At 36.6% G+C, this 23,892-nt stretch overlaps 1 long non-coding RNA gene across 1 annotated transcript; it reads left to right on the forward strand.

The window, feature by feature from the left end:
* Nucleotides 1-4,312: 4,312 nt before the first annotated feature.
* Nucleotides 4,313-18,799, forward strand: LOC110348790 (uncharacterized). The gene is made up of 3 exons (XR_015448994.1): nt 4,313-4,579; nt 7,960-8,677; nt 14,968-18,799. It is a non-coding gene; the product is annotated as an uncharacterized LOC110348790 (long non-coding RNA).
* Nucleotides 18,800-23,892: the final 5,093 nt, after the last annotated feature.

The following is a 23,892-nucleotide window of genomic DNA, read 5'->3' on the forward strand; positions in this document are numbered from 1 at the left end:
AATTTGAAAGCCAAATATATATCATGGAACACGCTGTATAAACTCTAATCTGTACTTATTGACTATTCAGAGACACAGAATTTAGGAAAGAGGTGTATGTATGTGTGTGTTTTGGGGTGAGTAGTATATATTGTAGTGTTTGTTTTGTTCCTGAGCTCCTATTTCTAGTACATTAATACATGGCTTCTTTTGTTTTCTCCATAGTTAGATATTGCCAACAACCAATTCTTTTCCCTATAAATTGTCGGGAGCAATGCTACATAATTTTAGGGAAAAATCATATGGTTAGCCTAGTTCTCCTGCCTACAGCCCAGCTATGGAATTCTGAGACATAATTGCATTTTGGCCTCTGGTCACAACTGAGACCTCAATGATCCGGTGATGCTGTGATTCTCCAGGACAAGAAATATCCTGGGAGCTGAAAACATCCTGGGAGGAACAAAACATCCACTCATTTCTTCATTGTTCTTGGACCTTTACCATCTTGTTTATGCGGATGTACTGAACTCTCTGCAAGCCATTTGTTACCTTTGTTTCTCCTGATGTACTGAATAAAAGGTGCACTAAACTGGGGGCTTTTGTCTTTGCTGCCCTGAGCAGCACTGATCAGATCCAAAGCTCAGCTTCTTCTCAGTCGCATTTTTTCTACCTTTCCTGTAATTCGCCATGTGCTGCTGTGGCTCACAGGAGACCAGGACTCACTGCAGAGGTTCTGGTAACATCCCCTTCCCGTTCCCTACAATAAATCTCTTAATGTTGTCAAGCATAGAGTTTGAGGTGCAGAGGAGGATTGTATTATATACTCACCATTAGAAAAAAGGCACCTAAACTGAATCATAACTTTTAGTGGACTTTTGCTCACTTTGGTTAGGAGGATTTTCTAAATTTTCTCCTTTCATTTAAAAAAATAGATTTCACACCCCTATTAACTTGTTTGCTTCTCAATTTTTCTATAATCTTATGACTTGATTTTTTCTTTCCTCTTCATTCTTCCAGTGCTGTGGACTGCATTGTCCCTTCCCAAAATCAAATACTAAAACTCTTCACCCTCAATATGATGATGTCTAGGGTGAGACTTTTGGGAGGTAATTTTATTTAGATGAGGTCACGAGGGTTGGGTTTTCGGGTGTTATTAGTGCTCTTATAAGAAGAGACTTGAGCATTATCTTTCTTCCTTTCCATGCACATCCCCCTAGGAAAGCCCACGTACAGGTACAATGGGTCAAAGGCCATCTGCATCAGGAAATGGGCCCTCACCAGAGCCCAGCCATTTGAGCTAGCACCCTGACTTCAGATTTCCAGCTCCAGAAATGTGAGAAAATAAATTTCTACTGACTACAAACCAGCCAGTTCTATGGTATTTTGTCAGAGCAGCCAGAGCTGACTGAGAGCATTTATTGGAAAGTTAGTCCCTTTTAATTTATTTGGTAATAAATTTAGGTACATAATCAACATTGTATCTGCCTATGCAAATTCCAAGAGATAATAAGAAACTCTGATTAAAAATAATGGTCCTCTTTTTTTGGTGTTATCTCTTAGCACTACAGAAAGAAAAAAAGATAACAATGACATCTAATTTTCTATATTCATCTCTAATTCTCTTCAAGGGAAATAAAGAGTACAGCATTGCATGCTATATATTTTTTAACAACATGGACTATTCCACTCTTAAGAGTTAGGAATGATTGGAGTTAAATTGAATTTTAAATAAAAATCAGGCAGGTTGACACACACCTGTAATCTCAGCATTCTGAGAAGTTGATGCAGGATCATTTCAAGTTCAAACATAGCCTGAGCAATTTAGAGACTTGGTAAGATGACCCTGTCTCAAAATAAAAAAAATAAAAAATGAACTGGTGATGTAAGTCAGTAGGAAGGTCCTGGATTTATTTTCCAGTACCACAAACAAAACAAAACGAAAGAACAAAACACAATCTTCTGTTTGCTTATATAATGTGTTACTTGAATGCATGAATTTATAAATAAATAATAATACTAAAAAAAGAAATATGAATAATATAGCCCTGAATTCAAATTCTAATTATGATTATTTACCACCCATATGGCTTCAGAGTAACATTCTCCAAAAATTTTCTTATTTTAAAAATTAAGTTAAAATGTTTCCTCCCAGGATTGCTGTGAATTAAATAACTTATTGCACTGAACCCTGTTTTCTGGCTAGATACAGATGTTCAAAAAGAAATAAAAGGAAAATAGAAGTGTCTGTTACGTTCTCATGAAAAGTCTTGAGTTCTACCACTCTTATTTAGGCTTACATTTTTTTTTTTTATTTTGGTACCGGGGATTGAACTTGGGATCTTGTGCTTGCGAAGTAGGCCCAGTGCCAATGAGCTAAATCTTGGACCTAGGCTTACTTTTAATGCTGATGATTTGAAATAGCCCAAGTGCATGCCTGGACACACACACACACACACACACACACACACAATTTTCTGTCACTTTTTTATTGTTATGAAAATAAATTGTTAGTAAGAGGGATGAAAATTTTAAAAATAATTCAGAACCATGGGCTTATGCTTCTGACTTGCATAAAGGGTGTGGATGAACACATGTACATGAGGAATCTTATGAAATTTAAAGAAGGAAACAATGTTTTCTACTGCTTCTATTTTTAACAGCATGCTGCTAGAGGTGATATTAGTTGAACAAAATAATATTATTTCAGCTACTTGGAAAGCCACTTGACAATAAGGAGTCCCTTGAGGCAAGATTCTTCCCAGCAGCATTGCTCAGTACAATATTTGTTCAAAACTGAGGAGTGATTTGTAAGATGTGTCTCTACAGGAAAAAAGTGATATTGATACCATGCAGCTAATGTACAACCCCCCAAAATAAAACAAAACAAAACAAAACAAAAACCACGAAACCTCAAATATTTTGAACGTATCACTACTTCCCATTTTTCCTTTGAGTGAAAATTTCATTCACATAGCATGTGAAGTAATCCCCAGTGCCATTTAGCTGATATGTAATAGAGAAAAAAATAGAAGAATTCATCTTCATAGAAAGATCTCAGCTAGCATGTGTTACTATTTCTTCAGCATTTTGAGTTCTCTTGGTTCAAAGAGGGTACTTTATTAAAGAGCAGTGCCAAGTCCTGTGTTACACAGGGTAGGAACTATATCCAACCATATTTTCTGCACACCAGTTCAATGAACTGGTTGATGCTTTTCTTAGCTTACTGGAGAGAAGTCAAGGGTCAGATAATTTAAGTGATTTTTTTCCATGCTACAAACTCTTATCACCCACGGAACTTGGTCTAAAGTCTCATCAATGTGTTGTTCTCTTTCAGGTTGCAAAGGTCAGAGGAAGGGAACTATAGCTATTGTGAGTATAAGTGAAGAGCACAAGGAAATGTTTGGTCTTGAGGGCTCTAGCAGAACATGTCCAAATTCATGGCAGGAGGCAATGCTGCGGCATGGGCAAGAGGAGGGACTCTGGAGATGGACTACTTGTGACCCAGGGTAGGCTCTTCTATGCACTCATTCTTTGTTGTTTTCAGTTGTTGTTCTTGTTTTATATTTTAGTTTTATTTATTTAATTTTCTTTTCTGAGACAGTCTCACTATGTAGTTCAGGCTGGCCTTAAACTCAGTGTATACCCCAGGCTAGCCTAGAATTCAGTTATCCTCCTGCCTCAGCCTCCTTAGCTGTGGGATTACGGGAATGTACCACTTTGCCTAGATTGTCGCTGTTTTAGCAGCATTGGAGATTGAACCCAAGATCTCCCCGCTGTGCTACCCAGTTTTTCTTTTTCTTCTTTTTTTTTTTTGAGATAGGGCCTAATTCTGTGAGTTGTGCCTGCTGAGCTCGAACTTGCGATCCTCCTGCCTCAGCTTTTCAGAGCGCTGGGATTACAGGTGTGTGCCACCACATCCAGTTTCCCTGCGTTCCTGTGTGTACTGCCATATCACTGTATGTATACTTGGAATGATGAAGTAAGACTGCAAGCTTCATAGCTTCTCTGAAATAGATTAGCTAAATTAATAAGTGTTTGCGAAAGGATCTGGCATTCTATTGTAAAATTTTCTCAGTTGTTACTACCAATATCATTATTATTAACTAATATGATTAACATAGTGTGACTGTTAATTGTGATTTTCAATTTGACTGGATTAGGAAAGGCCTAGCTGATTAGTAAAGCACACTTAGCGCTGTGTCGGTGGGCGTTCCAGAGATGATTGGCATGAAAACCAGCAAACTGAGGGCCGAAGACCCTCCTCCATGTGGGTGGCAGCAACCAATAGGCTTGCAGTACACATGGAGCGAAAGGGGAGAAAGAGGAAGTTGGTGAGTACTTTAAGAAATGCCATTCGGCTTCATAGGGACATGTTTTTCTCCTTCGGTTGCCTGTGGCTGTTAGACTCCAGCTTCTTAAGCCCTTCCACGCGGGCTCATCCTAGGGACTGTTCAGTTCAGCGTCGGGCTGGTACTGTCCCCAGCTCTGCTTCCCGGGGGGCTGAGAGAACTCAGCTGATGCCTCACCAAGCGCTTCCGCCATGTTTCTGCCTTGGAGCCTTCTGAAACTGAGCCAAATTAAGCTTCTCTTCCTTTAAGATGTAGGTGTTGGGTAATTTATCCCAGCGATGGGAAAGCCATGTAGTACATGTAATTTTGTTATTTGACTTTCTCTGTCACGACTGTCTTACGGTTCTGGCATATTTATGGGTTCTACTGTTAGGCTTTTGCTTACTTCGTTCAACCATTATGTCTCCCAGGTTCTGTGGACCATCTGTATCTTTCTGTATGATTCTCATTTCATTTCCTCAAAAAGAAGATGTGATGGGATTGATTGATACTGTTCTGTGTTGTCAGTTTCTTTAGAGCAAATTATCTTAACTTCTGTAAAACATTAAGACATTCAGGTCCTAATGGCAGGATATTCAGCTTTCACATGGATTGTTCTACTTTGTGAACTTAACAGGGCCAAGTCTAGATAACTGGAGCCAGCAGGAGATTCATTTCTTTCTTTCTTTCTTTTTTTTTTTTTTTTGGTACCAGGGATCAAACTCAGGACCTTGTGCTTTGAGGCAGGGCATAGTGCCACTGAGCTAAATCCCCAGCCCAGGAGATTCCTTTCTTAATGGGCAGCATGCTTGAGGCAGGCAGGGGTGCCATACACCTGTAATCCCAACACTCCAGGAGGCCAAGGCAGGATGATCACAACTCCCAGCCCAGCCTGGCCAGTTTAGCAACTTAGTAGGACCCTGTCTCAAAAAAAAAAAAAAAAACAACCCAAAAAACCAAAACCCAAAACAAAACAACAACAACAAATCAAAACAAAACAAAACAAAAACCTAAAAAGATTTGAGGATGTAGCTCAGAAAGAAGGCCCTGAGTTCAATTGTGAGTAACAATAAGAAAAAGCAACTTGAGCTTTGATGCTTTTCCAATATATTCTACCTCCAGGTTTGATAATGTAATGTACTTTGCAGTTAATATTCTTCCCTAATGGACATCAGAGAGGAGTCAAGTAGTTTTGTCATATTTCAAACACAAGATCAAATCATTTCGAACAATGTAAGAATGAAAACATGTTAAGGCAAAGAGATACTACATTTCCAAAGCAAGTAGTGAGAGTGCAGATTAGTGATTGGATTTATTGCCTGTGGAATTTTATCTGTAGCAGAGACTGCAGTGATAGAGATTTTGAATATTAAATTCATGGATAAATTCAGCTTGTTTATAGCCCTCTAATTGACTATGAGAATAAAACAAGGCATTTCTCAGGTTTCTCAGTTAACATCCCAACTTCATAGACTCAATCCGGCAGATAAGATAAATGGCCAGGGTGAACCCACCCACTTTCTCACAGATGCTGTGCGCAAGCAGATCTCTTGCCTCACACTTCATTATTTGCAGCTTCCAGAGTCACTTTTAAGGTTTCATGGTAAGTAACTGCATTTTCCTAACTACTCTTCATGTACCTTCACTTTCTAGTGGATTTGATACTCATTTTTTCTTTATTTTTTTCTTTGTCTACATGTAAAGGAATTGACTGACAAACTGTATAAATGGTAAACAAAATGATTGTGACCATTAACAGTAACCAGAGGTAAATCCGTATGATTCAGTTAGAATTTTCAACATAATAGTAAATTTTACTTTAAGTGGCTTAAACACAAAGTGATATATTTTTCTGACTTAGCAAGGAGCCTGCTGGTAGATGATTGCTGACAGTAGTTGAGTGAGTTATTGATGTATGGGCTGGCAGTTCTGATATTTGTGGTCTTTTCTCATATTTGTGTTTCATAGTCATAATATGACTGTGAGAGTTCATGTTTAAAGCTAAAAGGACTTAGGGGATATAGTGATATTAGATACTGGTCTCCCTGTTGTAAAAAACGAAGATGGTTTTCCAGAAACTCCACCTGATTTAGAAATCAGGACTATGTCCCGTGGGTTCCTTCTTATTAAGAAAGATAAGTGGAGAGGTTAAAATCTGCACTGGGGCCCAGTAGGTCACTTTCCTGAACCAAATAGGTTTCTCTTTTCAATGAAGGAGATAATAATTGTTGGTGAATACGATTGGCAGTGTCTAATATATTTGATGGTAGGATTCCATGTAAGATGAACTTAGGTTTAGCATCAGCTTGGTGAATAATAAATGGCCAAATCTGCATTAACAACTGAAAATGTGCTAGAAATTATGAAGAGCCCATTTTTGATGCCTAAATCATATGGTGAAATCTATATTAAAAATATAGGCTTGCATTTATCTGCACAAGGGATAGATTTGCATAGAATGTGTATGTTTCTATGTGTGCTAGTGTTCATTGATGGGTAGAAGTTGTCTGGATTCATCTATTAATGAATGCTCTGAGTCTCTAGTTAAGGCTCAAGAGAAAGGATGCTATGATTTGTTATCAGTGGTAGTCACTGGTGAAAATATGATGAAGAATAGATATGTATACCATGTCTGTATAATTAAGGGATTTTTAACTCTGATGTAATCATAACTCCACTGACAGTACATTGACTGAACACATATGACAATTTGGGCATCCACATATCACTTCAGAGAGAATACAATACTTTGCAACACAACATAGTACAATAGAATTGTCTTAGTCTAGATTAATCCTCTGAGTTTGAAAATGCTGAGTATTTTCTCCTGAGATAAAATTTCAAGGAAAATTACTGTGTGTCTTATTGTGGCAAGGGGCAGCTTGTAACAGTAGCAGATATTATATGCAATGTGTAGCCCTATAAATGTTTTGGGAGCCTTGTAAATAGCTTGGCATTTCAACAGAGGAGAGAGAAGAAATTGCTGTAGGAAACTGAGTAATTAGAACTCTCAAATGCTTTTGTTCAGAATTCTACCTTGGTGGAAAGATGCTAACCAAGTGATTCTGTCTTTGTCCTGCTGATGTTGCAGCTCCGAAGCCATAGTCTCTGATGTTGTTTTCAATGGATCTGATCACTTCATATTTGTCGCTGGGTCTCTCAACATGACTGCAATAAGGGCTTTCTTCTAAGAAATCACAACCTTTTGTAGAGACATTGCAAAAGCATATACAAATCCTGGATCATTTATTTGTGCTGATGCTGTTTTCTTCAGTTTAAAGAAATTAATTTAGTACTTGAGGTATACCAAACCCTCTGCTACACACTATATAAAGCTCACAGCTTCTTAATCTGAATCCAGAACACTGAACACACTACACACACACACACACACACCCGGCTTAAACTGACCAGGATTGCAGAACATCCTTTCCCCATGGCCAAAACCTCACAGTAGGCTGTCATACCTGAGGCTGAGTAACCGTGCCCCTTTATTGACTATATCTTTCCCTGCCTTATTTGTTTTGATATTAATTCTGTGTGCCCTTTTGATAACTTACTGAATTCTTCCCTCACAACTTCAAGCCCCCACGGTGGTCCTGTTGTCCACAGACTTTTTACCCTCCTCTCGCCACTCCTCTCTCCGTGCTAGATGTGGCCACCATGAACATCGTCGCGGCTCCTAAAGAACTGGCCCTCTGGGAGTTCCATGTCCACCAAGAATGACAGCGTCGGCAAAGGCGTGGCCGACTAGGGCATCGCAGAGGCTCCCGCCCTGTGCCCACTTCCCAGCCAGCCCCCACGCCCCCAAAAACTTCATCCCAGATCAGCAGGAAGCAGATACGGAAGAAGAAAACGCCGCCCCAATTCCATAACAAAATGAAGGCTGGGATGTTAGGTATTTCAGATCCCCCACAGAGTTTTCCCCCTGCCCCACTCCGGCCACAGGGAACAGGGAACTTCCGCATAACTAAGGCATGACCTCCCTTTGTTAGTGACTCCCTGCCTAGTTAAGGTCTTTCTGCCCCGCCGGTTTCGTGGTCAGATGTTCCAGTAAGATAGAGGCTTCCCGAAAGCAGTGACTCCATCCCCCTGACCGAAACCTGTTGCTACATACCCCAGCCCCAATCACCCAGCCCCACCAATGGCCTAGTGCTCTCCCACCTGCAAGATCCCTATATAAGCTTCCAGCTCAACCCATGCAGTTGCTGGTCTCCACTCTGTGAGTCAGCCCGGCAGGCTGCAGACTGTCGCCCCAATAAAGCTTGCTTGAACGTCCGTGTGTGCCCCCCTTCTTCGGCGACCCTTTCAGTCCTTATAAAGTATGTACCTGAAGAATTCTACTTAAACATCAGTGAATAATTTTAAAGGTAACCATTATCGAAGTTATTTGTTTACTAACAATAAGAACATAATATACCACATATAGCCAATTTCTGGTTAAAAAACAAACTTTATAATGACGTGTAGAGAAATGACATTGACTTAGAGTTCTTAAAATAAGAGACTTATAAGCTTAACCAAATCTGTACAGTTAGGGGTAATTTATATTCTATAAAACTTGTGAAGTTGTGAATTGTTGAAGTTGTTTTGCCATAAATATCTTTGAATATCTTCAGTAAGACTAATGTAAATGCATTAATTTGTTTATTTTGGGTTTATATACTAACTACTGATCTGAAGAACTTAAGAGACTTTAGAATGTTTACAGTACATCTCTGATATGACCTGGAAAGGGAGGTATGGTGGCCACAAGGGTGCTTTTGCTAGGGTGAGGCTCATCCAAATGTAGGATACAGTTTACCCAAATGCAGGTACCCCCACCCCTTGTAAAATTAAAGCTTAAAGATATGTTTTGGAGGGTTCTGAAGCATTGTGAGTACAGTGATTAGGCTTGTGTTTACACTTGTAAAGGCTTTTCTATTACGAGGGTCACAAATTCAAGCCCATCGGGGCAGGATAGCATGACCCTGCCTAAAAATAAAAAGAATAAAAAATGGCTGGAGGTATACCTTGGTGTAAAGGAGCTGGATTCAATAGCCAGTACTGAAAACACCAACAGATTTTCCAAAAAAAAATGCATCTGAGACTCTTAATTGCTTCCACATTACATATTTCAATTTTTTTTGTTGATGAGTTACTTTAAAAATATTTTACTTACAAACTCAATATAGATACAGTCACACACGCACCAAAAACAAATGATTTTAAAAAATAATAGGTACTAATATGCAATGCATTCTATTTTTTCTTGTTTCTCTTGTTTCATTTCTTTTTTTCTTTTTATCATGTTTTAAGAATGCTGGTTCATACCTTTAAACTGATTTTATGACTCAGCAATTCAAGAGATGGTTAACTTCTTTTTAAAAAATAGACGCCTAGATAGTAAAATTCCGTAGACTTTGTCATAGAATAACAGAGGGAGTGTATGTGTATTCAGTGTGTCCTATCTGCTTAAGTTTGCTGCAACTTTTCAACTCTACCATTGTGGCTGGAAGTAGGCATAAAGAATATGTAAAAAATCGAGCATATTTGTGTTACAGCAAAGCCTTATTTGCAAACCAGTTGGTTGCCTAGAGACATATCATAGTGACTAGGTTATAAGATCCCTTTTGAAAAATTTTGCTTAAATGACTATCAACCTTTTTGGCCTCAGGACCTCTTTATACTCTTAAAATTATTGGGCCCACTAATAGGTTTTAAAAATATGTGCTGTAGGGCCGGGGATTTAGCTCAGTGGTTCCACCGCCTGCCTCGCAAACTAAGGACCCAAGTTTGATCCCTGGTACAAAAAAAAAAAAAAATTTGTGCTGCATCCATCTGTATTTATTATGAGAAATTAAAACTGATAAATTAAAAATGTGTTTACAGAATTATTCAAAAAGTTATATTTTAAGTGCATGTTAATGTCAATGAGATATTTAATAAATATAATTGTTACACAAAAACATAATTACTGATAAGAGCAATATGTTTATACATTTCACAATTAATATCTTTAATATTCAGCTTAATAAAATAGAAAAAGAATATCATTTCTATTTTGCACTCAGTCTGGTAGACATTATTTTGATTAAAGTGTGTAAACAGAATCCAGCCTACATGGATAAGTATTGAAAAAACAAGAAGCATTTTAATAGACTTGTTAGATAACTTTGGGTATTCTTTGATACTATATCAAAACTTGATAAGTGATAGTTTCTTAAACGTTAACTGTAAGTTAGAATCTGAAAAATTTTAAATTTGTTTCCTTAAAATCTGTTAGTCTAAAAAAAAAAAGTCTGTTAGTCTATCTTTCACTTTGAATGAGTCTTTTACTATTGCATGGTTTTGTAACAGCATGTATTAGTCGTCTGGGAAATATTGGTTCTTTGAATTAAACACATCTTATGTGTGATGTCACTTTTCATTTGAAAATAAGTTTGAAGATCATGTGTGTTAATATTATCACTGATCTTTCCACAAAAAGTGTTTAAATAATGAGAAGCTCTTAAACTCTTAGTACTGGAAGCACATTTTCTAAATTCTGATGATTACGTCAATGTTGAACTTTTTCCATTAGTATTTCATACTTTCTATTATTTACCTTGAAGTCACAAGAATATCTTATTCCTTTTGGAGAGAACATCTGCCAAACTTCCAAATCTGATTAACCATAATTTGTGTATAGTAAAAAATTTTAACCTCGTTCCAAAAGAGGTCTGACCTATGTTTTCAGTATCTTTGACTTAATCTCTAAATCCTTGGAATGTTAGACTCACAGGAGTTTGTTAACCTTAGAGCCTGATGCTAGATCAGCAAGTGTATAATCGCGTTTCACTTTGAAGACAAAAGAGTAAGTTAATGTATGAATTGTTTCTTCTAAGATAAAACCTCGGTATTCAGATTTAATTGGAAAGTTGGCACTTTTCGATAAATAAGTGGGTTTTGCGTTGCAGTTTGGCACTCAGGCTGTACAAGGTCTGCCATCGCTGTGCCGGAAAATAACATGATTTAGGAGGAGGGCTTTTGCCTCACCGCTAATGTAATTCAGAGCCCTTTGGGTCATGCCATATCATCTTGACCTTTAGAGAAGCTGCAGCTTGATGTTAGCCAGCCATGTCTTCGTGATCAATCCCCAATAAAATCACTGAACACTTAGACTAAGGTGAGTTTCCTGGTTGAAAATATCTCAGGTATATTGTCACATATCAGTGCCTAAAGGTAACGCCATTTCTGACAAAAGGGGAAGCTCTCAAAAACTGTAACTGAGCCCGCCGCCAGCTTTCATCAAATTCTTTGAGTAATTGCAGACAATATTTACATGTCAGGATGAGTCAGGAGACTTCTGAAATTGAAATTTATGAAAAAGGCTGGGGGGAGGTGTTGCAGGGAGCACAGTTTATCGAATTTCAAATTTTGTTCATCATTTTTTCAAGTAAAAACAGTGATCCACAACAAAGGCAGCTAGTTCAGCTCAAGGCTATTGCACAAGAGTTTTCCTTGGGGAAACATCATACTTCTCGATGCAGCAGAAGTGTTTCATATGTCCCACAATGTACTAAATCAGGACTATGTCAAGTGCTATTCTTAAATGACTTTGGCTTGTTAAACTGTAAATGCATAGCAATAAAGAATGTAATAACCACTAACATAGTTTGATGTCACTGCCTTGTGGTAAGGCCCCAGCAGTATTACTGTTATTTTTACAATATCAATGCAAGTGCTAATATAATGAAAAGAGAACTTGAAGTCTTAAATGCATTATGAATATAATTCTGAACTCATTTTAATATGAACTGTTTTCACAATAATGGTTCTCCAAATAACATCTCATACACATATTTTAAGAATTTTCTTCTAAGTAGCCAGAATTCCACTTAGTTATGAGAAAATCTTAATTGTAAGTTCTTTGATTAACCTCATGTCTCTTAATTTCACTATGGGCCTGTATCTTTCAATTCAGTACCTTTAATTTTATGGAATATCTCACCTGTCTAATGACTTTGTACTTATGGTTACAAGGTATTCTCTTAACTCCCACAACACTGCATAGTGATCCATTCATAATTAATCTCATATTGCATACACTCATTCATGCTCTAACATACGTCATTACTTACATTCTTCTCACTCTTCCTATCTCCTCTTTATTCTTTAACTGATTTTTTAAAATACCTCCTTCACAAAAAGGTATTCTTTAAATACCTCCTTCTGTGATTAATCTGTTCTCTTTTTCTTTCGCTCATTGCTATATTCTGCATTACCTACCATAATACTTGGTAGGTAGAATATATAAAATCAGATGAGTTAAAATGATCAAATGCAAGGACCATGATATATTAAAATGTAAATTGGAAACCATGTTACAGGATTTAAAGTCCAACATGCATCTGATTAAAACTGTATGTTTTCATTTCTACATAGATTAAAAGATTGATAGACACGTGTACGTATGTATTGTCTGGCACAGAGTAGGTATTTAGTATAGACTTGTTGAATATGTGAAGAACTGTTTAAAGTGTACGTTAAAGTATATTTAGTTTTATACTTCAGTTGAAACTTCAGTTATGCCTATAGAACATTCCCTGGTAGTTGGTTCTTGATGTTCTGACATGTAGAAGTTCATTGTTCACGTTCATAATATATTTTCTCCTTTAAGATAATTAAGCCATAATGGTTCTACCATTTTTTCATAGACTGTAGACTTCCTTCATCTAAGAACTAACTTCTAGTTATTTATTAGGGGTTTCATCTTCGATCACCCTGTCTTGGAGTGAGTGTGATAGGGAGGATGTATGGGGAAACAGGAAGTGGAATGGTTGGGATTTATTATAGTTTCTGTCTAGATGTCCCCTCAAAGCCTCATGTGGTCATAGGTGGCTTTTTCAAAGGTGCCTCAATCTAGAGTGTGTGATGCTGGGGTTAAGGGCTTGTGATTACTAAACCAATACACTGATTGGTTTGGCACTGCCCGAATCCCTATGGTCTGGATAAAAGGGGCAGAAAGACACTGTTAAGGTTCCCTTATTACTTTTGCTTCCATGTGGGCACCATGAATTGTTTCTCCTCTGTGACATCCCTCTGCCATGTTCCACTCTGCTGTGGAGCCAGCCAATTATGGACTGAAACCTCTACAAACTGTGAGTTAAATAAACTCTTTCCCTTTTAACTTTGGGTGTTGCATATTTTGTCTCAGCAACAAGAGAAAAGTAACTAACACAGAATTAGTGGGTCAGAAGTGTGGAGGAATTGGTCACACATCAGATGAGATAAAATCTGAGAAAATAGAAGGCAAAATCAAGAGAAAATTACTCTTGTCCATAAAGCTGTATGTGAAGCTGCAGATACTTGTATAGATTAATCTAAGTTCCTAAATTTATAGATGGCAACATGGTGGCTCAAGAGAAAGCAAGTCTATTCATAAATAGCTAAAATCAGTAGTCTTGACCCCACATCTGAAGAAAGGCTGACATTGACCTCCTGTTATTCCTCGTGAGAACCACGTCAGAGAAAAAGTTACAGATGAGACAAGGGAAAAAAGACCATTGGTACTCAAAGTCAGGTTACCTCTAACACTCTGTCTTATGAAAATAAAATGGAGATTTTTTTGGTTGCAAATTAGCAGGCAGGAGGCAAAGGTAAGAGGAATAGTGAAGAATCCTGGGTGAAGCTATAAACATTTCTTACCACTCCAATATTTATTTTGTAAATAAGTTAGCTAATGCCCCAAAGTTGTGCAGCAAACCTAAAACCTGGATATTTTTTCCCCAGAAGAGTGCTGTCTTCACTCCTGAAAGATCTCATTACTGATCCACATATGTTAAAAGACTGAGACATTCCTCTGCCCAAGAAGAGTATTTTATTTCCAAGTGTGTAAATTTCTCAGTCTCTCTGTCTCTGTCTCTGTGTCCCTCTCAGAAAGAAGGGGTTAGAGCCCTAAATTTTACATAAGAATATTGTAAGTTTAAATACAATTGCATTAGTGTCTCAGTTTGGTCCTTTAAAAAGTACAGCAAAATATTTAAATTATACAACGCCTTGCTCTGTGCATTCTTATCTTGGTTGTGTATGTTATGGTATTTTGCTGTAGACAAATAATACAAATAAAAATAATTGGGCCTGTTTGCAATATTTTATTTTTCTTTCTCATGCTGCTGCTTTTCCTCAGCTTCTTTTTACTTCATTTCAATTTTATATTTCTATTTCCTACTAGTGTTACCCAATTGTGATACTTCCCACCTTTAGCACACTTTTTCAATACCATCTGGGTACCCTGAACTTCATTCATTTCCATGCAAACAAATAACAGAAATCTAACACAGCTTTCAAAACCTACTTTTTAACTGCACCATGAACTTGAGATAAATCCTAATGTTCATTTACCTCCTCTGAGAAGTAAAAATGAAATAAACTTCAGGTCTAAGAAAACTGACACTGGATATGAACACTCCATAATTTAACAAAGAAGTCTATCTCTTTAATTTCTCTGTTCCTTGAAGAATAAACTCTCAGTCTTTTATGCAGCTTATCCTTGGATGGTTAGCGCTTGTTAACAATTTGTGAGAAACAAATTTTTCACCCATAAATAATAACCTTATTAAGATTAATGTGTAGATTAATGTGCCCTATCTACTTAAAGGATTACAGACTATTAATAGTGTTATCACTTGTCCTTTAGGCAGAAGAACAAGGAATCTGTCTCTCTCAAACATATATGTGAGTATATACATATTATAATGTGTATATGTGAGTATATACATGGTATAATGTATGTGTATATATGTATATAAACATAGGTATGTTTATATAGTATCTTTTCCCCTACGCATACCCCGCAAACGCTTGATGCACCAACAGGAGAGTGTAGGTGAGGAACCTATGGACATGTGTTATATTATGATTTTCTTTGAAAACAAAAGATGTTAATGTATGAGTTTTTTTCCTAAACTAAAACTTCAGTATTCAGGTTTATTGTACTGTTGGCACTTTGGGATAAGCAAGTGGGTTTTGGGTTACAGTTTGGGCAGTTGATCTCAGAAAGTTTCACCATCACTGACTTCAAACACTGTATTTGTAAGTTAGGATGAGGTGTATCACCCTATCCAATCTCAGGTTTGGTTGAGAAGCAGGAGAGGGTGAGTTGGCAGAAATTGTCCAGAACAGTAGGTCAGATCTAAATCTATTAATGACAATAAAGTGGCAGTGTTTTTACTGAGTTGTTAAGTTGCCAAGGATCAGCTCAAACTTGTGATCTTTCTGCCTCAGTCTCCTAGAGTATTGAGATTACTGTGTGTATAACACCCAGTGTGATTTCCTTTTTAATGTATTGTCTAAAGAGCTCAGAGATTTATGTAGGGTTGCTGAGAGCAACACACTCTGCCTGAACAAATGCATTAGTGATGGAATGTTTGTGACAAATTATTAAGGAAATGTGGCTATCACAACAGAAAAGAATCCAATTATTTGGCATCTCTCTTCTTTCCTGAGTGGATTCTTCTCCCATCTCCCAATACTGAGGAGCTATTTCACATGGTCTTCATTGGCTTAAGATTATTTTCTTCACTATTGGCCCATGGATGGATCATGTCAGTAAGTAGCTTCCAGACTAGTCATCTCTGGTCAGTTCAACTCTGGTGAGTTATTAATTGTCATCATGTCTGCTTATATTACCCTGGGACCTCTCCAAAGCCATCTACAGATTGGGATTGCTAGAAAAGGAAAGCTCCTTCAGCAAGCAGACAATTATGTAATATATTGAAATGGAACTTTGGGGCAGAGAAATTTCTGTAACAGTTGAAGTGATTCGAAAGGGAACAATAAACTGAGCTGTGTTAGTCTGGGTGGTGTGCTGTTCTGGATGAAGTAATCCCCGTTCTCCCATCATGCCTGCCCCATTAGCTGTGGCCATGAAAGTATAGGGAGTCCTCAGTAGTGTTATGGTTTTCTACTTAATGCAGCTGGTCTTTATGAATTGTACTTTACTTACTATAAATGAAAAGGAAAAAGATACATCCTAAATGTAAACAAGGTTTACAATGGTTGCCTCTGGGTGTTGATATTACAAGTATTTTTACAGTTGTATTTTATCTGCTTTCTAAAATTTCCAAAAAGAAAAATCATTAACAATCTAAAGTAAATAAAATTTAAAAATAAAACTACGGAAGACAATTTCAAACAAACTTCGTAAACTTTTTGGTGTTTGAGTAAAGTTGTTATTACTACCTCATTTCACACTTCAAAAATTAGTATACCCACAGAGAACACTACTGTGTTTAACTGGATTTCAGTTATTAACAGAAGCAATACCTCAAAGTATTGTACAGATTTTCAGTTCCATTATGTTCTTGTACATATCTCTTAGCTAAATGCCTGTTACATTACTGTTTATTTCTTTCATTCAAGAGGGATGACTTGACTCTGGTTCCCAATGCTGTCTGAGAGAATACTATATGGAGACTTCAAGTGCATTAAGAACAGACTGCCCAAGAGCAGTCAAAGGATTTCAGAAGGGCCATGCATTTGGGTCCTATTCATGTGCCTGTACTTCTCTTTGTAAACTCCTCACCCTACCTTGCTTATCAATTCTGTGATTTTTAGAAAGTTCTTAATCTTCTTCCACTTCAAATTTATCAAAAATGATGAAAAGTATTTGCAACACATATAGCAAAAAACCGACATATTTGTATACACATATACCTACATATAAAATATTTCTGAAAAGAAATATCCCTCACTACCAAAAGAGATCTAAAACATTATGAATAGGAAATGTACAGAAAAGAAAAAAACAAAGGTCAATAAAATGAAAAATGTTAATTTCCTCAGTGTAGATCTCTCACCAAAGAATTACTTTGCTTTGCACATATGTTGGGTAAATCACAGATTTGTTGTAACAATTAGTTCATTTCTAAGACAGACCCAGACCAATAGCTAATGTATAAAAGTAGTTTTGTAAATGATTTTTGCTTTTCAGACCCCTTTGAGAAAAGGAGATACATGTTACAAATAGTTTTTGTGGGCCCAGGAATTGAGATCTGACTCCTAAGAAAGAGATGGACTTTGGCAAGGGGAAGGGGGAAGAGGAATATACCATATCCTGGTTTCAGGGCAAGACTCTTGGGGGTTAATCACATTCTAAAACCAAGCCATAAAATCATTTATGCAATGATTAATCAAAGTGTAAGTTCACCTGCTAGCATTGCTTTGTAAAACAGTCATCTTTTTTCTACTTTTCTTTTTTATCTCTCTTGTTCCCCCCTCCTTCCCCCTTATTACCATCAGTATATTCTCATCATAATTACTATTAATCGAAAACCTTATTCTTGACTTGTACTGTATTAGACACTTCACATCTATCAGCTGGTCTTCACAGCAATCTTGCAAGAAATATACTAATATTCTAATTTGTGGTAGATAATGAAATTACAGTCCACAATGGTTAATCAGCCTTCTTGAGTTCACTCAGTTGTAAAAAAATATGGGAAAGCTATGATTAAAACCTTAATTTTTCTGATACCAAAGCAAATTATTTTAGGTTGGAAGGAAAAATGTGAGTTATACTAAATTGCTCTAATGCAGCTGTGGACACATTGGGGAACCCACAGGTAAGAGCAAATGTTTTATTACATTTTAGGCATATTTCAGGCATAAGGTGAGTCAAGGGTGGCCCCAGGACAAGGGTACAGATGATGTGATCTCTTCTGGCACTAGGAATCTCAGCCCTTCACAAGCTACAGACTTCCTCAACTTCTAGGGCAAGGTGGGATTTTATTATGTTCTCACTTAGAACTTTCTGGTTTTTTGTATTCTTTCCTGAGCATATGTAAACTGATTCTTCAAACCTGCAAGTGAGCTCAGTAAATACTGACAGAGTAGCAGCAGAAAGCAAAGAAAAAAGGAAATGTTAATCCCTTATATATGAAAAATAAATTTAAAAAATCTTTTAAGACATTCTTAAATGTTTCCATATTAGCAGCTCTCAGAATGTAGAGTAATGTTAACCTATGCATGCAAAATTCACAGCGTATTTCCTGTGGTTTCTTCCTGCTGTTCCACAGCAGGTGGAAAGGGGAGAAAGCATCTCACTTATGAGTTTTCAGTGGGAATTATTTTTAACTCAAAAGTAAGTATGTTATTGATAAAGGTCTTAAGTTTTCTTTCAGCTTCACAGATGCCCTTCATGAACCCTCTGTTGTGGCCATGGACTATTTTTACCCTTCCACAAACATACCACTTTTGTATGCCATGATTTTGCATATGTTGGGTTGCTAACAAGGATACCCTTGAAATAAGTTCTGGCCACTCCAAAATTAAGATGTAGAAAAAAGGCCATTTTCTCTGTGAGGCCATTTCAGATGCCTTCGGGGCATTGGAAATCCCTGCTTCCCTCTGTTTCTACGTCTGCTACAGTATGTTCATTTTTACACCTGACAGATATCATATTTCAGTAAGGCTGTACTCATTAATTTGAGTTCCCTGAGCCATAGAATTGTATCTATTACATTATCTATCTTATGAGGTTGAATATATATATTCAATAAAAAGTTGAATGATTGAATTTCAACTCCTCCACAGTACCCTTTTTACTTTCTGTTCAGAAAACTATTTAATGAAATTTACATTGTGTAGTAAGCTCCTGTATAGAAAGTTGGAAAAATACGAAGTATTGACCAGAAATAAGTGATTTCAGTGTGTTTTCTCTCTCAGAGAAAGTAGACTATTGATATTCATAAAGTGTAATAATTTCACATTTCACTTTTATTCTCAACTGTGAATTCCAATTCCACATCTGTTCTTACTACCTGTAAGAGGCTGGCTGATACCTGATAGCTAATATCTCCATCTAAAAATCTGAAAGTCCATTATAGATCATAGAAGTTTGATGAAGGTTAGTTGGTGCTTGATACATAGCCAGAACTGGATACTTTTTACTAACAGTTTTGCTAGAATATTCAACCTTCCATTTTACCAATAAATATTAGAATTGGACATGAGCTGGGAATCTACTGATTAGTGTACCTAATGAATACTTCCATCTTGTTCTGCTAATCAAGTAGAATTGTAGTGTAGCCTGAAGAATTCTGGATTGGGAGTCAGAAGGTAGTTGCCTTATCTGATATAGATAACCTATGAGGAAGGCTCTTGCAAAGAGCTTTGCACACCTGACCTTGTGGGTTCTCATCCAGACTTCCCCTAAATTGTATTTGTGTTCTTGGACAAATGACTTCTTTTTATTGGGTCTTTCCTTCCACTTCTAAAATGAAAATAACAACAACTAACTCTGCAATAATTTAGAACTTAAATGTCCCCCCAAATCCCATGTATTAAAGGCATGACTTTGATTCAGTCTGTGGCTGTAGCGGAAGGTGGTGAAACCTTTAAAATGTATCACCTAAACAGAAACACTAAATCTGCTGGAAGAGAGAATAGAATGCTGAGGACATAGGAGTAGACCAAGCCTTCATGAACAAAACTCAGACCATGTGGGAAATACTACAAAGACTCAACAGTTGGGACCTCATCCTATTAAGCTTTTGCACAACAAAAGAAATCACCAACAGAGTGAAAAAACAACCCACAGAGTGGGAAAAATTTTAGCCAGCAGTTCTTCAGACAAAGGAATAGTATCTAGAACATAATAAAGAATTAAAAAAATCAGTCCACCCAAATTTAAAGACCCAATTCAAAAATGGGCACCTGAGATGAATACACATTTCTCAAGTGAAGAGGTAGAAACAACAAATAAATACATGAAAAAACATGGAACATCACTGGTCATTCGAGAGATGCAAATTTAAACAACACAGATTCTACCTTACTCCAGAAAGAATAGCTGTTATCACGAAATCAACCAACAACAAATGCTGGTGGGGCTGTGGGGAAAAAGAAACCATTATCCACTGTTGATGGTAGTGTAAACTGGTGCGACCATTGTGTAAATCAGTGTGGAGATTCCTCAAAAAACTAGGATTAGAGGTCCCATTTGATCCAGCTATTTCCCTTCTAGGTATTTTCCCAAAATAATTAAAAGCATCATATTGCAGTGATACATGTGCACCCATGTTTGTAGCAACACAGTTTATAATAGCTAAATCTTGGAAACATTGCAAAGGCCCACCAACTGATGAATGGATAGAAAAGATGTAGTATTTTTTAATACAATGAAGTACTATTCAGCCATAAAGAAGGATAAACTTCAGACATTTCTAGGTAAATGGATGTACCTTGAAAACATACTTTAAAGTGAAATAAGTCAAACAAACGTGTAAATATTGCATGGTCTCTGGTGTGAGAAACTGAAAGTGAAAATAAGGACCAAAAAGAATAATAAATACTGCAAAATAGGAAGAAATTGTTCAAAATTATTCAGAATGTGAGATACTTTTTCAGTGTTTAAAATGTTTTATACAGGAAAAGATGTAGCATTATTAGTCAATGAGCTGAGAGATAGATTAGCAAATGAAAATACATTCTTTTAAGATCATGATACACAGTGTATTTACTGTGGTTATTCTCTAATAATTTTGTTATAAAAATTATTTTTTCTGGGCCGGTGATTTAGCTCAGTGGTTCTGCCACCTGGCTCACAAGTGCAAGGACCCGAGTTCGATCCCCAGTACCAAAAAAAAATTATGTTTTCTTAGAATGGCTTTTATATTTTCCCTATTAATATCTACTTCTAATATATTAAAATAAAAAATTTTAAAAAAACGACAAAGTCAACATCCCAAAGTCAATAAAGATGTAGGGTGTAGTAGTTCACAATAAAGTACTATGACATTAAATAAATAAATAGATAAATAAATAAATAAATAGAATGTGTGGTCTAAGGACATTAGGTTGTTGGGTATGTCCTTGAAGGGAATATTGATAACTGTTCCCTTCTTGTCACTCTCTTTGCTTCCCTGCTATCTTGGGGTAAACAGGCCGCCTCAGCTACACATTCCTACCATAATGTACAAAGCAGGAAAGCCAAGTGACCTCGGACTGATGCCTTTGAAAATGTGAGACAAGATAAGCCTTTCTCGTTTTTAAGTTGATTATTTCAGGTATTTTCTCTGAGGAATGGAATGCTGACTAATACAACTTTGTGCCATTATATTAGATTGCAGTAGTGCTGTTTACTGAATATTTTCTGAGTTAAGGGTTAAGCATGAATCACCTCATTCAATATCACAAAAAGTCTATGAGGTAGATGCTACTTCCTGTTTACAAATGAGGAAAATAAAGTTAATGGGATATTAATAAAATGAAACACACTCCATCTGTTTTGACTGAAAGCTCACACTTGTAGCTGTTAAACTGTGTTGCTTCCTTTTAAATTTAGTTTACTGGAGAAAAAAATAATTATTAAGATTTCTAAGTGTAAGATTTGGGGGTGAATAAGACAGTCTCCATTTTTATGAGAGTTGTACTCTAATAAGAAAACAAAAATAAAAATAATATAGTTTCAGTTAATGACAATGAATTTTGAAAAGAAAAAGAAAAATACAGGACAACATGATGGCCTGACAAAGGTGGAAGGGTTTGTTTGGATAGCATGGTCCAGAAAGACCTTTCTAGCGAGATAACATTTATTTTGAAACCGTAACAACGAGAGGACTGCGTGTTAGAGAAACACAATTGCTTTTGAACTATAGTTCCACATTATTTGCATCTAAAGCATACCCAACAGTTATAGGCCTGATGAAAGTAGAAATCAATGATGATCCCTTCAGTCAGTGTGCTGATCATTCAACCGCCATTAGGCTCATCCCTTTCACCAATTAGCTGTAAGGTCTAAGTGGTAGTTTTTAACCTTCACTGCATAAGAAAAATTCTGTAATCACTGATGTCCCCAGGAACTCTGATTTTATTGGTCTGGTACGAAGCCTGTGCTTATGATTTAAATATTCCTCAATTGATTCTTATCATCAGCCTCACTTAAGAACTACTAATTTACGGAAGGGGATTTTGTATCTCTTCCAGTCTTAGTTTCTTCATCAAAACCAGAGGAAAAGGGTGCACAGTCTACAGAACAAGCTGGACTTTTGCTCCTCACAGTGTACTCTTGGGGACAACAGCATCAGCATCACATGTTAAAAATTCACACTGGTGAGTCTTAACCTAGACCTATTGAACTAGCACCTGGAGTTTTATAGGATCCCTGGATGATTTTATCTGGAAGCTTGAGATTTGGTAGAGTAGATCATGCTATGAATTCAAGATTGCACATAACCAGTGAGAGGAAAAAGCTAGGACCTCTTTAAATCAAGGATGAGCATGCAGCATACCCTTATTGTCAACATGGAATTCTCTCATGTTAAAGAAAGTGTTTAAAATGTCTCCAAGACAAGCTTGATAGAGACTTGTGTTTTCATGTTTCAATACACTGCTTTGAATTTTAACCAAAACTTTATCAACTTAGAAAATTATGAATAAGGTCATGATCTCATTAAAATCTAGTATTCAGCAAAGCTGCCTAGTGTGTATACTATGGAAAACTGGATTTTACGGTACATAGAGGCCTATATATAATATTGCAAGTAAATTACAGAGGCTACTTTTTCAACATGTAATGATAGCTTGAACAAGCTTAGTCTCTACTACCATCAAAATGAAAGTGCTCTTAAGAGGCAAAATTTAATAATCATTCACCTATTGAGGTTCAGAAGACTAGACATTTCCTGGATAAATAGTAATTTACATCTTTTTGGTACAGAAAAAATTAACAGATGAATAACATCTTTATACACACACACACACGTACCCCACAGAGGAATCAGTTCTTACAAAATATACTAAGTCCTCAGTTTTAAAATTCTCTTACATCTGGCTTAGCTGCTGATTTAAAGGATTGGGAAAATTGCAGTTATTTGGTGACTCAGGTAGTCCCTTAGGGTGTTTGTACATGTTTGTCTGGCAAATGGTTAGTCAATCTGTACTATTTGATTTGATGACATAATCACAATAATTTTGTTGTTTATGTAGAGTACAATCAAAATGAAAAGAACCAGGTAGCAAGCATTAACTGATTGGGCTTCATTTGTCTATTATTGAAGGAAACTAAAAATAGCACTTTCTTCTTATAAAACAGTACCTGTATTACCATAAACACATAGAGAAATGTGCACAAGCACACACACACACAATACGACACATACCCTAATACACACATGGACTCTTTCTTCAATAGGAGAGGAGTCAACAAAATGACAGAATGCTGTGTCTGTGTTTTGTCTCCTTGGATAAATAAGTTTTTGGTTCTGTTAAATCAATATACTAAAGGATAATTTAATGAAAAGAAGACACAAATTATGTTTTCTTATTTCTCTGAAATAAATTAATTCACGGGGTGCTTTATCTTGTTGAGAAGTTGTCTTAACCCAAGAGATATCACTGAATGATCTTTAATGTAGAAAAATAAACTCGGCCTTGTGCAGATATACATTTAAATAGCATTGATAAATCAAATTTAAACATCGATACTTGTTAGCATTCCTTTAAATATGCTCTCCTTGCAGCTAATGAAAACCTCAGAGAGATTCAGAATGCCCTGCTGCTATTGATCACCCAGTGTTCTAATTTCCCTCTTGAGGTTGTACTTTGGCCAAAACTTTCACAT

This window comes from Heterocephalus glaber, unplaced genomic scaffold, assembly GCF_053883595.1.
Source record: "Heterocephalus glaber isolate CG9 unplaced genomic scaffold, H.glaber_assembly_v1.0 deba00000071, whole genome shotgun sequence".
Lineage (NCBI taxonomy): Eukaryota > Metazoa > Chordata > Mammalia > Rodentia > Bathyergidae > Heterocephalus > Heterocephalus glaber.